We start from the raw sequence: 16717 nt of genomic DNA, 5'->3' as shown, positions 1-16717 counted from the left end.
GTGTCTCTTTTTGAGGCAATTATAATGTCCAAAGCCCTCCTATTGTGGGGGAGTTTTTCTCATTAGAGACATTTCTGTGTTCAGTAAGGACAGACTTTGCCAGTTATCATTTAAGGTTTGCTGGCTGAATGTAGGAAGGGCTTCTATGTGTGCTATGATGTCCTCCAGGCCAATGATGGGACAAAGGGTGGGCAAATGATTGTTCCAGTGGAAAAATAGAACATCCTCACCTGGCCTTGAGGAGAAGGAGGTTGGTAGCTTTAGAAACTTGATCTGGTGCATATCATCTACCTGCCTCTTTCAATGGTGCCTGTCCCATCCCAAGCACAGTGTGTTTCAACAGGTCCAGCTTGCCACAGGACAGTTGGATCCCAGGGGAGACTGAGTAGTTCTCATTTACCAGGAATGCGAAGTAATTCACCCATTCCAGTAACGCATCCCATTGTAAACTCTAGCAGGTAATGCCTTTCCCAGGCATGATGGGGTTTGGTGTTCTCAGCGGCATAGCACCTTGATCCACAGTGAGAGATAGGGCAATGGCTACTTCCCATGACTTCCATATCTTTGCCATTTTGGGTGTCTCAGTAAAGGTTCCCAGTCTGTTATATGGGGCAATGGGACCTACCAATTTATCATTCAAATGTATTAACGCCTGGGATAGTATTTTAGCCTACCCAGTCAAATAATTTTGCTTGTTAGTAATTTAATCTGTTGCTTTAATATTAAATTTTTCCTTTCTACCAGCCCTGACGCTTGTAGGTTACAGGGGTGATGGACCCTCCACTGAATGTCATGTTCTTTTGCTCAGGCTTGTACATCATGACCTTTGAAATGTGACCTCCTGTCATTGTCTGTTCAGTAAGGGTATCTGTACATGGTACTTAGCTTCTCTAATTCCCTAATAATAACAGCCTGGTTTGTGCTATAATAGGGGATAGTTAGAGTTAAGCCAGTTACAGTTTCCATATAAAACAAGGCATATTTAGAACCCTCACTCAAAGAGAGGGGACCATTATAATCAACTTGCCAATTCCTCGTTAGTTGGGAACTCCAGTGGATGGCCCCAGACTCCTCTAGTAGTTGTCTTGGGTGTTGTTTAGAACATACAGGAGGATATGGTATTACTGCATTAACCATGTCACTGTATTTCAGAGGCAATAGGAATCCTTGGCAATATGCCATCTTATTCGGGTGCTAGGATGACTTCTCTTCATATGTACCCAATCTGCTTTATCTACTGATGGATCAGTTGCTACAATTTGTACCCGGGCTAGGGCATCAGCTTCCTGATTGCCACAGGATGTCAGTGCCTTATTATGTGGGATGTGGAAGACAGTGAGGACTATTTCAGCTCTTGCAGATGAACCTAAATGTCTTTCCGCATATCCTGACCCCTCAAGGGCTTATTCATGATCATCCATCCCATGGCTTCCCATTATTTAAGCCATAGGATTCATCTCTTTGTAAAGTCCAGTTGTCAGTGCAAAGAGTTAACAGGCAAGATGCATAAGTGATCACCAGCCAAACCACTGAGATCAGCCCGCTAGCTATTGAGGTTCCTTACGGTTTCCATCCAGATGGTGTCAGTGTTGGGTTGAATGGCAGCTGCAGTCTCTATAGAAAAGTTACCTTGACCAGACCCATCCCTATACAGGCATCAGCAGGAATTTCCCCCATGTCCTCTCTTATAGGCTGCCTGGGCCTCAGGGGCAGCCCTAGGAGGAATGTGGGGAGCTCTGGAGGCTCTACATACTCTACATGGCCTAGTAGCACCTACATTTTTGAGACGGTGGGCTGCTTCTCTGCTGCAAACAGGCACACCACTCAAAGTGGAGGTTTGAGCTATGGCAGAGGTGGGTCAGTGGAACATATTTTTAACACATCTCTTGATGGGAATGGAAATTTCTACCATGATATGCTATTCCTTCATGTGAGGCTCTACCTGGAAGAGCATGGGGTATACTGCTAGGAGCTATTGCTCTATGGAGGTAAATTGGGTTTCTACCCCCTTCTGGGGCTGAGACTAATATCCCAGAGGTACTCTGTCCTTCCACTGTCTTTGTTAATTGTGCCCAGTCCCTACCTTATGGAGCCACAGACATCTCTAATTCAAACAGGAGAGGCTCTGAGCTTTAACCTGCTTCACTAATATTTTCACTTTCTCAAAGGCAGCTTCTTGTTTCTATCCCCAGTTCTATATGTGTCCTTTCTTTACTAAGCAGTGCAAGGGATTGAGGTACTATGTCAGGTACAGAATAAATGTCCCCTCAAGCCCCCAAATCCATACAAAGGCTTGCATTTCTTTCATATTCTTAGGGGTTGGATAGGCTTGCATCTTATCAATCATAGCTTCCAGAATAATATACATTTTTCCCAACCAAACAACTCCCCAAAACTTTATGGCAGTGCCTTGGGCTTGAATTTTCTGTGGGTTCACTGCCCATCTTCTTCCACAAAGATGTTTCAGCATATCCTGCAAAATGTCCTGCAGTGGAGACTAGTCCTCACATTTTAAATAATAATATCTTCAATGTAAAAGGCCCATTTTTATTGATGTGGGGAAGGAGAACAGGAACAGGTCCGAGATTACCATTTGGTAACATACTGTGGAGCTATGCAAGTAGCCTTGGGGAAGTACCTGAATTATCCATTGTTGCCCCTCCCACATGAAGGTAAATTGATCTTGGGACTCTGGCCAGTGGTATACTGAAAAAGGCTTTTGCTAAGTCTGGAACAGCACGGTACATTCCTAGGACTGTGGCCAAAGTATCTAGGATGGTGGCAGTGTTGGGTACAGCCACATGGATGGGGGGTATGACGTTAGTCAATTTTTGGTAATCTACTATCATCCTCCATCAACCATCTGGCTTTTTTTTTTAATTTATTTTTTATTGGTGTTCAATTTACTAACATACAGAATAAACCCCAGTGCCCGTCACCCATTCACTCCCACCCCCCGCCCTTCTCCCCTTCTACCACCCCTAGTTCGTTTCCCAGAGTTAGCAGTCTTTACGTTCTGTCTCCCTTTCTGATATTTCCCACACATTTCTTCTCCCTTCCCTTATATTCCCTTTCACTATTATTTATATTCCCCAAATGAATGAGAACATATAATGTTTGTCCTTGGCCATACAGGGCTATTGAAAGCATTACAAGCAGGGCATATAATATCCACTGAGTGCAGTTCTTGGAGAGGTTTTCTATTTCTTTGTGTCCCCCTCAATGTAAATTGTTTGACAATTAGCATTTTCAAGTGGGTGATAGATGTACCGATTTCCAGCTGGCATCTCCCCTCGGCATTAGTTTGATTCCTCTAACCTGGAGGCAGAATTCACCGATTATGGTTCGCAGAGTTTGACTTTGTGGGATACAGATGCCCAATGTTCCGTTATTGAAGAGATTAAAACTTTGTATCTTTGGGGCACCTGGGTGGTGCAGTCGGTTAAGCATCCAACACTTGATTTCAGCTCAGGTCGTGATCTTGGGGTCATGATCTTGGGGTCATGAGATCGAATTCCCATGTGAGACTCTGCCCTAAGCACAGAGTCTGCTTAAGATTTTCCCTCCCTCACCCTCTGTCTCTCCCCCTTGTGCCCGTGTACATGCATTCTCTCTGTCTCTGTCTCTCTCAAATAAATAAATCTTTCAAAAAACAAAAAACCTTGTATCCTTGGGGGAAGAACGCCCAATTTTTAGTGGCAAAGGGAACTTTCTAACCATAAATATTAGTCGTCTGTAACCCTCAGTGTCACTAAGGGGGCCAGAAAACTTCTGAGGGTTACCATGTATTAGAGTACATTCAGCTCCAGTATCCACCGGAGTCATCACCTTTTGATAATCTCTGAACAGTCAGCTAAACATGAGGCCTCCAACATCCTTTACAGCATCCTCACCTGGAGGCAATCCTGGACTGCATCCTATACAGTAGGTGTGGAAGGCACCCACCCCAAATAGGACTGTATCCCTGAGGCCTCTGCTGGCGGAGCCAGGGCACCAGGGATGGTAGGGGCCAATGGAACTGGGCTTAACTATTGTTCAGGCTTTAAGGATTTCCCCCAGGCTGACCAACACAGCATTGGATTGCCAGTCAATTTTTTCAGGTGGAGTCCCATCAAACCACAGTTACATCCTCATTAATTTTATTAGACCCTTTATAGCCAGTTGGAACAGCTTTATAAATCCCCTTTCTGTCTCATGCTTTTCCCACAGCCCATACCCATTCTCAGGATTTTTCAGTTTCTCCTAGATCATCAATGGCTTGCCCAACATCATAAATGTCTTGTCCCACCTTTGGACTCAGCATGGATCTCAGTGTCCCATACCAGGTGCTAAGGGCACACTGAAGTATGTTGGCTTTCATCCTTGCAGTGAATGTGGCCTGATTGGGGCCTTCAAAGACAGAGGGATAGATTCCCTGTCTTATTTTCAATCCCCTAAGATTTTGTGATACCCTGTCTATAGATTTCCATGACACCTTGTGCCCAGGGAAAGTCCCCTTGTTAGGCTAAGCCTCCCTACAGGCTAGAATAATCCAACCTATGAGAAACTGAGTCCCTTGAGCCCCTGAACATCATTCAGGCACTGTTAGAAGGCAAAGTATATGGCAACATTGCTCATCTTCTCTGTCTCCTGCCTGTTCAGAGAAATGACACGGCCTCCTGTATCTATCCCATTGCCACACTAACCATGCCTGAATACTTATCCTTTGCTGGAATTTGGCATCTGTATCAATAAATTCAGTAGTAGAGTATGTTCTCTCATCCTGAGTGTTTCCTGAACTGGTGGCTGCTCCAGCTGGCTGGGGTTGCTGTTGCTGTGCTTTTGCTTTCCTTTGTATCAGAGGTAGGATGTCATGGGTCACTTTGTTTCACAACATCCCCCTCAACATCCTCCCCCTTGCTCTCCTCACTTCCACAGGGATTCCACCTCTTAGGATCCCAATCAGGCTTTGTCATAAGTGCTGGCATCTTAATCCATGGCATTTTGTGCCCTCCTAGCTTTGCAAAAAAGCACACAAAGTTCTCCAACTTATTATCCTTATTATCCTTATTATTATCCTGCTCTTCCACCTTGTCTGTCAGCCACAGAGCCAGCAGAGTAGTGGACACCTGGACATCTTTCTCTAATGTGAGCTCTTCTTCCAATTTCTAACTTTTAGCTTCCACCTGTAATTGGACATCGGTAATCTGGCCAAACTCCCCACAGCAGACAGCCCACTGCAGCAAATATTCATTTCTTCTCTCTGCCACAGGGTGGCACATACACTTCTTCTTTTAAATTATTCATTCTTCAAAGAGGTCTACAGCCCATTCTTCTATTTCCACAATCATCTCTATGCAAAGGTCCCACATAGTATTCAGTAAATTCTAATTGGTGAATATATATTTTAAAACTCTATGCCTGGTTTACCTAATCTGAAAGAAATGGCTTTCACACATGTAAGATGAGCAGAATCCATGGAAGTCCAGCTAAAAAGCCATATGCCTTAGATAACATCTTAATGACTGCTCTACAGAGGCTGCTGAGCTCCCCCACCCCCTCCTGGCATACCCAAGTCAGAGGACAGACAAAATCCTCTGAAATATATTGACACTGAAGTTTTCTAAAAGTTACAAAAATTCTACTGGATATTTATCCAAAGAATACAAAGACACTAATTTGGAAGGATATAAGCACCCCTATGTTTATTGCAGCATTATTCACCATAGCCAAATTGTGCAAGCAACCCAAGTGTCCACTGATAGATCAATATATAAAGAATATGTGGCATATATATAATGGAATATTACTCAGCCATAAGAAAGTATGAAATCTTGCCATCAGCAACATGGATAGACCTAGAGAATATAATGCTAAGCAAAATAAGCCAGTCAGAAAAAGATAAATACCATATGATTTCACTCATATGTGGAATTTAAGAAATAAAACTAAACAAAGGGAAAGAAATAGACAAACCAGAAAACAGACTCTTAACTACAGAGAACAAACAGATGGTTACCAGAGGGGAGTTGGGTGGGGGGATGGGTGAAGTAGGTGAAGGGGATTAAGAGTACACTCATCTTGATAAGCACTGAGTAATATGCAAAATTGTGAATCACTATATTGTACACCTGAAACTAATATAACACTGTATGTTAACTATACTGGAATTAAAATTTAAATTTAAAAATAATAACAAGTTTTAAAATTTTACAGAATTAAATGTGTATATTACTAAATATATGTCTAATTTACATTTTTAAGAAAACACTGAGACTAGCAAAAATAGTTATACCATTTCAGAAAATATAAAAGCCACAAAAAACTCCCAGATAAAAGAATATCTGCTTGGAACTTAGAATGAACTTAGAGGAATGTCCTGATTAAGATAACCCAATATATGAAATAATCTATATTTAATTAAGCTCCACAAACATTTATTATATTCCTAGTATATGCTAGGCACTGTGCTAGGAGTTAGTAAAACAGAAACAATCTGAGTATGTGCCTTCAAGTCCCCAGCAGGTGGGATAGGAATGGAGGCTACTTAACATTTATGAAGGGAGATTTATGATATCCAAGTGGATTCAACAAGTGTTCCTATAAGCTGCAAAATTCTCTACATTTTTACGACTATTTGGAATAGAATTCTATTTTAAAACATCCGATGTTCAGAAATACATCTACTGCATAGGGAAAGGTACCCAGGAGTATTTGCTACTCAGTCAAAAGAACAGGATCTGACTTGCCTATTACACCCAATGGAATATCCTCAGCACGGGAGAGTCTATTTTCAATCTGACTGCATGATTTTAATATTTTCTGCTTCCTAGTTCGGAACAACAGAAGTAAATACTTAACACATTGGTTTTCTTAAAGTTCTATCCTCAGACCTGCATCTTTTCCTCTAGAATGGAGCAATCAAATCAATAATAAGTGTAATTTTTCTCAACATGATGAATCTACTTACTCTTCCTAAGGATAAAGTCAGCCTCCACTTAATTCTCTTAACCAGAGAATTTCCAACCAAACAAGAGCTGTGTGCTTTTGGTCCTCTTCTCACTTTGTCTTTCTCTGCTCCCATTCCTCCCCTTCCTCTTTTCTTCCCTCCTTGTCACCTTCCCCTCTGGAACTCAGAGACAGAGCAGTAAGGTTGCTAATATGGATCCTCCATTTCCTTTTGTTCACCAGGACATTGGCAAGAAGTACAGTATCTAGAGAATGGAGAGCAGAGACATTTCTGAATTGCACTTACCTTTTCTGCTTCTGTCTCGTTGTAACTCATGGGAGAGATGATCTTTCCTTTCTAAATAACCTCATTTATCTCTGATAAGAACCCATGGCCATGTTATCTGGTTAGAGCCCAGCCTGTAGCTACTGTACAGGTAACCCCTCGTGTTGGACTGTAACTCACCTAACTCGTTTGTGTCCTGGCCAAAAATGCACCAAAATAAAAGTTCAGAAGTGACCATAGGGCGAGTTTAATGATTAACACAAGCTACTTAGGCTTTTACCACGGGGACTTTTATTAATGACCAAAGACTGTCTTACATTTTTCTCCACTTACTGCATGTGCCCCAGACAAGAATTTTAAGTAAAAGTCCACCCAGTGAGACAAACAGGCATTCAGTGATTGAAAGAATTTGCCAGTAAGTCAGTGACCAAACACAGGGCCCAAGACAAAGGGCCAATGGAGGGCTAGTCCTCTTTTCATCAAGAGGAATGATTTGTGAGTTCCCTGCTATGGGCTGACACTCTCCCTACAGGGGTGTGGGGCTAGAGAAACAGAAAAAAGAAGTAATTTATTCAAAGTCATCCTAAGAAAGGGCACATTAGCCCTCTTTGTTGTACTTTCCTCCCTCCCTTCTGACCACACTTTCTTGACCAAGAAGATGAGGTCCTTGACCTTTACTCACCAGCTTCTAGTAGGACCAAGACCATGGGTCTCAGTCATTGGTTTGACTCCTGATAAAGAATCAGAGAATAGGTCCAGGAAGTCAACACCAGGCACTTTTTTCATTGGTTCATGTCTGACCTCTCTGTTTCTGTCCTACCATCCATTCCAATATACATCACCAGCTTCTTTATTGCTAAAGGTTTCCAAAAATTAATCTCATCTATTCTTGGGTAAATAGCCTAAAATAGATATTTGTAATTCTTCTGGCCAGCCTTACTGTCAAGATTTTATTCAAAAGCACCCCATTTTTCCTATGGGTGGATTTGCTTCTCCATTCTTAATCAAAAGAATCCTAATAACTTTGGCTTCTGTGCTTTACGAGCCTCCTGGTGGGCAATCAAGCTCTACTGTTAAAGAAATGAAGAGAAATGAGCCATTTACTGCTCTAAGACCTTGGAGTAACTCTACAGGGAGTAATATACCACCTGAAGCTTGGGGACCATCAAGTACTCCCCTTTGTGAGTTCCCGGGTCCACCTGAGAGCCTCAAATCTAGGTACAGATCTAAGTCTGCCAAGCAAACACAATCTCTAGACATCTAAACATACGCCAAATTCCCTCTCATAGAGAAAATCTAAATAAAGTCTTGAGCTCAGGTCTGTGACTCAATGTTGAAAACAAATGTTCCTCAGAAGGCAGCCTGACCCTTGTTCCCCTGCCACCTCAACACAGGTAGCCATGCCCACTCCCAGACATTGACACCATCCTACAGGAAGCCATGTCTATGAGAGTTTATGAAACCTTGGCACAGAAATTTTTGTTCAGGGCTATGAAACAAACTCAGGGAGGTCAAGGGAGAAAGTCATTCTCTGACCCTTTTCTATTGGATTCTAACATCACTCTGAACTCCTGGGGACTAGCAGCTTTGGGAAGTGGGGGGAGGGGGGCCCATGAGAAAGCACTTTACAGATCCCCAATTATGGAAAATATAATCAAATAAGGGTCTAGCTGTTGTGTCCTGAAGTTCATCACCACATTTGGCCAAGGCCACACTCTATAGGCTGCTCCCAACCAAGGAGTGAATGGGACAGGCCTAGCAAGGTATAGGACTCCTCTCATAAGGTCTTTGGCTTGAAGGCTCCCCAACAATCTTGCAGAACCTTCCTTAGATTAGATAGCAGCCTAAGATACTTCTATCCACCTCTCCTTCACTTAGGGTCAGTCTGACAACTCTCCCAGCCTTGCCAGCTCATCCCTGTTTTCTCTCTTTAGCAGTTCCCCTAGTAAAGTCCTTGCATTTAATCCTGTCTTAGCATCTATTTCTCAGAGGACTCAGACTAACACAGGTACACTGGAAGAAAACACATTGGCAAGAACTTCAGACATGTTATTAGTCACCTCAGCAGAAGTGTCAGTCAGTGGTGAAAATCCTAGGTCATTTTGTAGGCTGTGGTTCTTAAACAGAGGAAGCCAGAACAAAAGAAGAACAAGGGAGTATCATCTTAGGAACTTTCTGAAATCAGTGTGTTTAAGATCTTCCATCTGACCCCCCAGATCTACTCTCTATCCTTCTCCACCCTGCTCTGTGCCCTGGAAGGGTGACCTGTGTGGACTATGCCAGTGGTCTTCCTTGCCCATTGGCTTCTGGTTGATTTCACAAATGGAGGACAGTACCAGGAGCCCAGGGGGAGGTGCAGAGGGGCAAGATTTGATAAAGGGGTGTATTTCCCCCAGTTACTTCCCAGCTAATCTTAGCTTCTGATAGGGTACCCTTTTCATGTAGCCTCTCTTTCTCCCTACACTCTGCAAGTTCTGGTAGCCCTTCTCTTTGTCCCTTCAGGCCCAAGACTAACAGCTCCTATTGTTGCTAGTTTGCACGTACCACACCATCCTTTATTGCTTCTCCTAAGCCTTGGTCACATCTCTTAGAATAGTTCCTTTATTATTTTTTCAGGCTGAATGTCCATCTGCTTCCTACTGGAAACCTAACTGACATATAAGCTCTAAGAGATAACTAATTTCCCAAATGGGAAAATGTAGAGTTCCAAGTCATCAAAAATTAGATGCTATTGTAAATGTGACCTCATGAATATGCACAGGCTGGTGATGCCTGGCAACATTTGAGCTATACATGTCATTTCCAGACCAGATGCTGCATTTCTTAAGGAAAATAATTATCTTTATTTCTCTGTACCCAGAGAACATTTTACACTGTACCTTATACAGTGTAGGCATAATAAAACATACAGGAATGCCTTGTAAATCCATCTGAGAAAAAACACTGAGTAGATGAAGGCCGCAAAAGCCAAAACTAGGTTTTAAGTAGAAACCGAGAATGCTCAGTGCATTTTGCTTTTTTGCTTTCTCTCCATCGAACTTGGTTTTTATATGCTCTTCAAATTACGCACATGTTTCTGATAGAAGGCAGAGGCAGAGCATGGAGCAGGACATTCACATGGCCCCTTAGTCTAAGTAAGAACTTCATCTTACTTAGATGAAGTATGAGGAAGAGGAGCTCTGAAGCAAACTTTGCTGTCATTCTCCAGGGACAGGTCCTATGTGACCAGCCATGGAGCTATGGCCCTGCTATGCTATTTCTGTGTTGGAAGAATCCTCCCCAGGCAATTCCTCTTCCACCTGTCTAAAATAGACCCCTTATCCTCCTTCCTTTTCCTCAAGTCTTCCTGGTATCCCTTCTCCATGGAGAAACAAAACAAAACTAAAGCAATGATATTCTCTCTGGTTTAATATCATACTCCTAAGTAAATTGAGATCCTAAAGATAAATGAATACAGGCATTCCAATTTGGGGGGAAACAAATCTGTTCCACCAGAGGGTCTAAGTTACAGGTGACATACCTGCTTCATAATTTCTTCAGAAAATTTTCTTTCCCACTAAATAAAATTATTCAAAAGTAATTTGTCATTATTGCCTCTGTCTTAAGTCAGTTTTGCTCACTAAATTATTTTGATAACAATGACCCCACTTATCCAGAAGCCAGACTGTAGTGATCTCCATCATCTCAATGAGAATCCTGAAAACCAACAAGGCCCCTGTGGGGCACAGGCAAAAACAGCTTACAAAGCTGGACATTTGGGAGTGACATTGAACAGTAGCTTATAAAGCTGCACACTTGGAAGTGACATTGAACTGTAGATAGTTCCTCAAAGAAATGAGCAGAGCTGACTAGCGACTCTAACATCATAGGGTTTGAAGACACATAGTGATATGCCTCAATCACCCTGAGGGCATCATTGGATTATAACATTCAACACAGCTGAATGTTCATACCAACCAAACCCAGCAATTGGAAAGTAGTGAAATTAAGTGTATATCTAAGTGGAGGGTGGCCACCTCTTCCAGTTTATCCCAGCTAGGACCTTTCCTGGAATGTGAGACTTCTGATGTTAAAACAGGGCAAGTCCCAGACAAAGCAAGACAGTTGATCATGCTGCATGTAAGAAAATGGGGAAATGAGTATAGTACATGTTCGACCTTATTCTAGAAAAATTAAATATTTTATAAAAATACATTGGCACTGGAAGGGGGTAGACTTCAGTTGCTCATAAAATGTACTTATGTGGAGTAACTCGATCCTTGTCCTGTCGGATAAAATAGATGTTGCAATATCCAACATCTTCCAGACTGCCGAAACATCCTTTGCTCTGAATTTGGAGCATCTGTGAGAGATGTGGGCGAAATAGCACATGTCAGTTTCTGAATTACAGGAAAGCTCCTTCTCCCTGGGTTCAGTGGAATTTAAAATAAATCATACCAGCAGGGAGCAACAACACGGAAGCAATTAATTTTTTTCTAGTGTGGTACCATGTTACTCTCTGAGTCCAGAAGCCCAGCTGAGATTTCAGAAGTGTATCTCATGCTTAATTTTAAAATGATGAGTGACACTGAAGTCAGACATTTCTGCGGCCCAGTGGAGTGCTTGCTTTAGCAGCAGAATATTCTGATACTGTCAAGTTCTATATCTTAGAGGAAACTGTTTGAAAGATAAAAAAGCACTTGCCCCTTCCCTGGCAAATGTTACACAGCTGATAAAACAGCAGAGAGTGCAATACTTACTATGAGGGACATACAGGTGATCAAAAGGACAGGATTCCAAAAACCTAGAAAGAAGATTGCCTTCAGAATTCAACAATAAAAACAACAAGATAATGGATCAAATTGCTCAGTGAGATTTATGGCTAGTCATCTAAAGAACACCATTCAGATGGCCTACTTGTGAAGATATGTAATGTGGCAGTTCTACAAAAATGGTCACAAATTCTCTGTCAGCTACCTCACTGGAAGCAGAGTCCACGTCTCCCTCCCCCTGAAGCGGAGGGGCTTGTTACTCACTTAAAACTAATAGAAGGTGTCAGAAATGATGCGGCCTGACTTACAAAGCTAAGTCAGAAAACACAATGCAATTTTGCCTTGTATGTTGGAACGCTTACTTACGCTCAGAGCTCTGAGTCACCCCTGTGAGAACTCCCATCTACTCTGGGGCTGCCACGCTGGGAGGAAGCCAAGCCACATAGAGACACCTCTTGTAGGTACTCCAATTTGCAGTTCCAGACATCACACGCATGAGTGAATGGGCCTTCACACCATTCCAGACCCTGGGCATCCAGTCACTGCCAACCTTTGAATCTTCCTATCAGAGGCCTCACACATGGTGTATTAGAGACAAGCCTTCCCTGCTATGCCTTTTCCAAAGCATTGATTCACAGAATCTGTGACTACAATAAATCTGCTGTTTAATGCCACTACTTGTAGGGTGGTTTGTTATGAAGCAATAGTAACCAGAATCAGCCCTAAGAAGCTTAGAAATAGGTGGGTCCAGGGATAAACACTTACGTGATCTTCTAAACTCTGAATTAAGAACCACTCTGTACTCCTGTTACCTGACTGTTAATTTCTACTCATCCTAAGATCTCCAAATGACTATCCCCCCAAGCTTTCCTCCAAGACCAGATGAGTTCCTCCATTCTGTATACTTGTTAAATCTTTTTTCTTCATTGTAGCACTTAATCTGATTATATTTAAATAATTATTATTGATGTATTAAACTCTGTATACATCATTATTGATGGAGGTGAAATGGATTTCTTTTGCTCTAGTCAAAGCCTTCAATCATGCTCATCAAATCTTTATTATTGCTTTTTTAATAACACTTCAGGTGTATCTCATAGTTTGCACCTTATTTCTATTTGTTAAAAAAAATCCAGACCAGGTTAAATGTGAATAAAGCATGCAGTTGAGTTAAAAATCATTGTATCTATGTTAATTTCCTAGTTTTATAAAGGTTCTATAGTTGTGTACGATGTTACCCTTATGGAAAGCTGGATGAAGGGTACATAGGAACTCTGATTTTTGTAATTTCTTGCCTTTTATACTATTTAAAAATAAAAGTATATTTTAAAAAATCCAGTCCATCTTAATGTGTTCCACTTCGTGTAGAGAAAGTTGCATCAGGTAGTACCGGATGCCCTGAAACATTCAAATCCTATATCCAGTCCCCAGGACTGATTCCATGCCACCAAGCATATATTTTGGCTCTGGGGTACAGGTGTAAAAGGAGAGCTACGCCAGCCAGGATCTGCCTTATCACGAGCAAATCAATGAGCATTGGATGATAACTGAGCAGTCACTTAGGATTCAGTGAATTAAAACTCACCTGAGAAGCAGAGAGTCCTTGCTATGCTGGCCAATCAGGTTTCTGAACCACGCTTCATCCTGACCTTGAGTAATCTGTCAGGGGGAGCACTACTGCCCTTGAACACTAGTCTGAATGCTAGCTAGTCTTCCACAGGTGGGGCACCCAGGCTCACCATATGCTGAGTAAGCCTATTTATTTTGGTACATCATATGTGATAAACTGTAAGTATTCAATAAAGGAAATAGTGGATGAACAAATGGATGGATGGACAGATGAATAGATAAATTAATAAAGTCACAGACCATGAATAAGATTTACAGTAACACATTTGCTATGTAGACTATGTCTGAGGCACTGAGACACATCATGCTGGGAACATTCATATCCTAAAATAATGCCTAATTTTTTTTTTTTACTTTTTCAAGATTTTCTTTTCTTTTCACACATTAACTCATATAATCCTTACTACAGTCCAATGGCTATTGTACTCACTGTGACTCTCAGAAATATGAAGCAAGCTCTTCTAAAGTCACAGTTAATTCATGTGTAATAAGGACTAGAAACCCAAATCCCTGGATCACAGACCCCCATGTGTTTCTCCAACTGAATTTGGTATATGCCTTCTGCTGTGAGGACCAATAGGCACCAATGCATAAGGTGGTCTTAGGGCTGACTTCGTGGAATGAGATACACTTAGAAAGAAACTTCTTTCCTAGCCCACATGAATATCCCAATGCAGACAGACACTCAGCAGCAGTCCTGAAGAACTAGCCCTATAAGGAAAATGTGCTGTCATTAATTGCATTTGTTGGTTTCTCACTTAATGAAGAAATTGAATTCATAACTTCTAACTCTAACTCAATCCCATTAAGCAAAAAAAAGTAAATGTTGATGGAGTACCTGTGATGTGAGGGCCACAATGTAACTTCTGCCCTCAGAAGCTTTCAATCTACTTGAAAGAAAAAAATAGAACACTTACAAACAAGGCAACATAAGGCAGGATGTTGGAAACACCATAGAAGAAGAATGAGTGATAGATCCAGAGTAATCACTTCAGGGAGGCCTTTGGAGCAGCTGACACCTATGTGGGATGTGAAAGGATGGGTGAGATTTCTACAGATGGACAGAGGAGAAAGACTTTCTTTAAAAAGGAAATTCAAAAGTAAGGTTGAAAGCTATATACTGAGAAACAAAGTAAAAGAAAGCTGCAGAACTAGGGCAGGGTCAGCTAGTCTTGGGTAGAGGCAGCAGTGGAAGGTTTAAATGTATGGACATTGAAACTTATCGGTGTGGTGTGGACATCCAAACCTCAGCCCTGTGCTTTCTCAGAGATTTCTGTGGTCCCATCCAACAGCTAAACTGCCATGAACATTACAGCTATATGTACAGAGAAAAGAAACAAAAGATCTTTGTTTTTGAAAAAAATTAACATTGCAAATTAACTTTTCTAAAAAGCAGGTTGATACATAGAGAAAAAGATCATTGAAAAAAAGAAAGGTGCAATGTGACCTGATCCAGCTTCGGCTAGCTCCCTAAACCTGAGGCAAAGACCCTCCTCAGTCCCCACAAACCTGTTCTCTTTGTACATCTGTCTGTGGTCACAGATTTATTTAACTCAGACCTGCTTTTCACCCTCTAGCCCACTTCAAAATAATGCTGCATTGGGGTGGCTCATGTGGTACTGGACCCACACTCACCTTTGGGCAGCATTTCCCACCTTCTTCTTAATTTCACACCCTGGAAAACTCGCCCAGGCTCACCCACTCCTCACCAAAGCTGCAGGGAAATTATTATATTTGGCTCTTTATTTTGTTATTACCTGTACATACCAATAGCATCGCCTTGAGAAATAAATTATTTCTCTTTATCTTTTCAATTTAGACATTGATAACCATGTTTGGACCCCTAAAATATGTTAAGCAGAATGGTTTCGTTGCTGGGGCAGAAGCAGAGACTGTGCAGATTCAAAATAGCCAAAATTCTGATCATTATAGAATAATCTCCAACTTTTTCATATTTAAGAAGCAAGCAAGCAAATAAACCTTTTTTTTTTTTTTTTTTAGAGTGAGCAAGAGAGGGAGAAAGCATGAGTGGGGAGAGGGAGAGACTCTCAAGCAGGCTCCACACCCAGCCTAGAGCCCCACACAGGGCTCAATCTCAAGACCCTGAGATCACAACCTGAGCAGAAATCAAGAGTAGGATGCTTAATCAACTGAGGCCCCCAGGTGCCCTGCAAGAAAATAAACCTTAATCAGATAAGACACTCATGGAATTATTTTAAGTTAAAACAAATGGAACATATGAGAAAGTAGAGTCTATGCCATGGTAACACGTTTCAAACTTGGAATTAAAAACAGAGCTTCCAGTCCTGGTATCCTGGTTTTCAAATAGTCCCTCAGAAAGAGACAAACTATCCATATTAACCTGAACTGTGAATCTCTGTACAAAACCATTAGTCTTCATTCATTAATTCATCCAACAAAAACTTAGTGGATGTCTGGGGAAAATGAGCATTTCTGTGTGACCCAGAGGTGCCCTAGGAGATTGCGAGAGATACAGATAGACAGGTGGGATGGGCCAAATTGTGAAGAGCATTTTTGGCCATGCTACAGAAACAATCATTTTATCCTATAGGCTTTGGAAAGCTGCCAATCCTTTTCAGGCCATCAAATGACATCAACTGACACAAAGAATAACTGGCATCTGTGTAGGCCGGTGGAGAAGAAAATGGATGCTGGAAGAGATGTGATGAGGTCTTGGGAATGATTCAAGGAAAATGGACTAATAGGAAAATAGTGGTTGCCTGAACTCCAGCAATAGCCAGAGAAGAACAAGTTTGAAAGGAATTCTTTTTTCTTTTTTTTAAATTTAATTTTATTTGTTTATTGAGAGAGAGTGAATGAGTGAGAGAGCACAAGTAGGGAGAGGGGCAGAGGGAGAGGGAGAAGCAGATTCCCCACTGAGCAGGGAGCCCGACATGGGACTCGATCCTGGGACTCTGAGATCATGACCTTAGCTAAAGACAGATGCTTAACCAACTGAGTCACCCAGGCACCCTGAAAGGCATTTCTAATATAGATTCAAGAGAACTTAACCAGTGACATAATGTAACAGAAAGAAATAACAGCGATGAGCCTGGCGTTTCTATTTGGGCTGTTGGACAAAAGGTTGTCTGATGACCGAGAC

The 16717-nt window shown here is 41.7% G+C and overlaps 1 protein-coding gene across 1 annotated transcript in view; it reads right to left on the bottom strand.

Annotated features, from left to right (window-relative positions):
* PKHD1 (PKHD1 ciliary IPT domain containing fibrocystin/polyductin) overlaps positions 1 to 7402 on the bottom strand; it is a 471902-nt gene extending 464500 nt beyond the window's left edge. Inside the window, exon 1 of the mRNA XM_072832682.1 lies at positions 7235 to 7402. The gene's annotated coding sequence lies outside the window, so the exon portion shown is untranslated. The remainder of the gene's footprint in view (positions 1 to 7234) is intronic.
* Between the last annotated feature and the right edge of the window lie 9315 nt (positions 7403 to 16717).

The sequence above is a fragment of the Canis lupus genome, chromosome 7 (genome assembly GCF_048164855.1).
Source record: "Canis lupus baileyi chromosome 7, mCanLup2.hap1, whole genome shotgun sequence".
NCBI classification, from domain to species: domain Eukaryota; kingdom Metazoa; phylum Chordata; class Mammalia; order Carnivora; family Canidae; genus Canis; species Canis lupus.
Note: the sequence above shows the minus strand (reverse complement) of the source record. Positions and strands in the feature narration are given on the sequence as shown.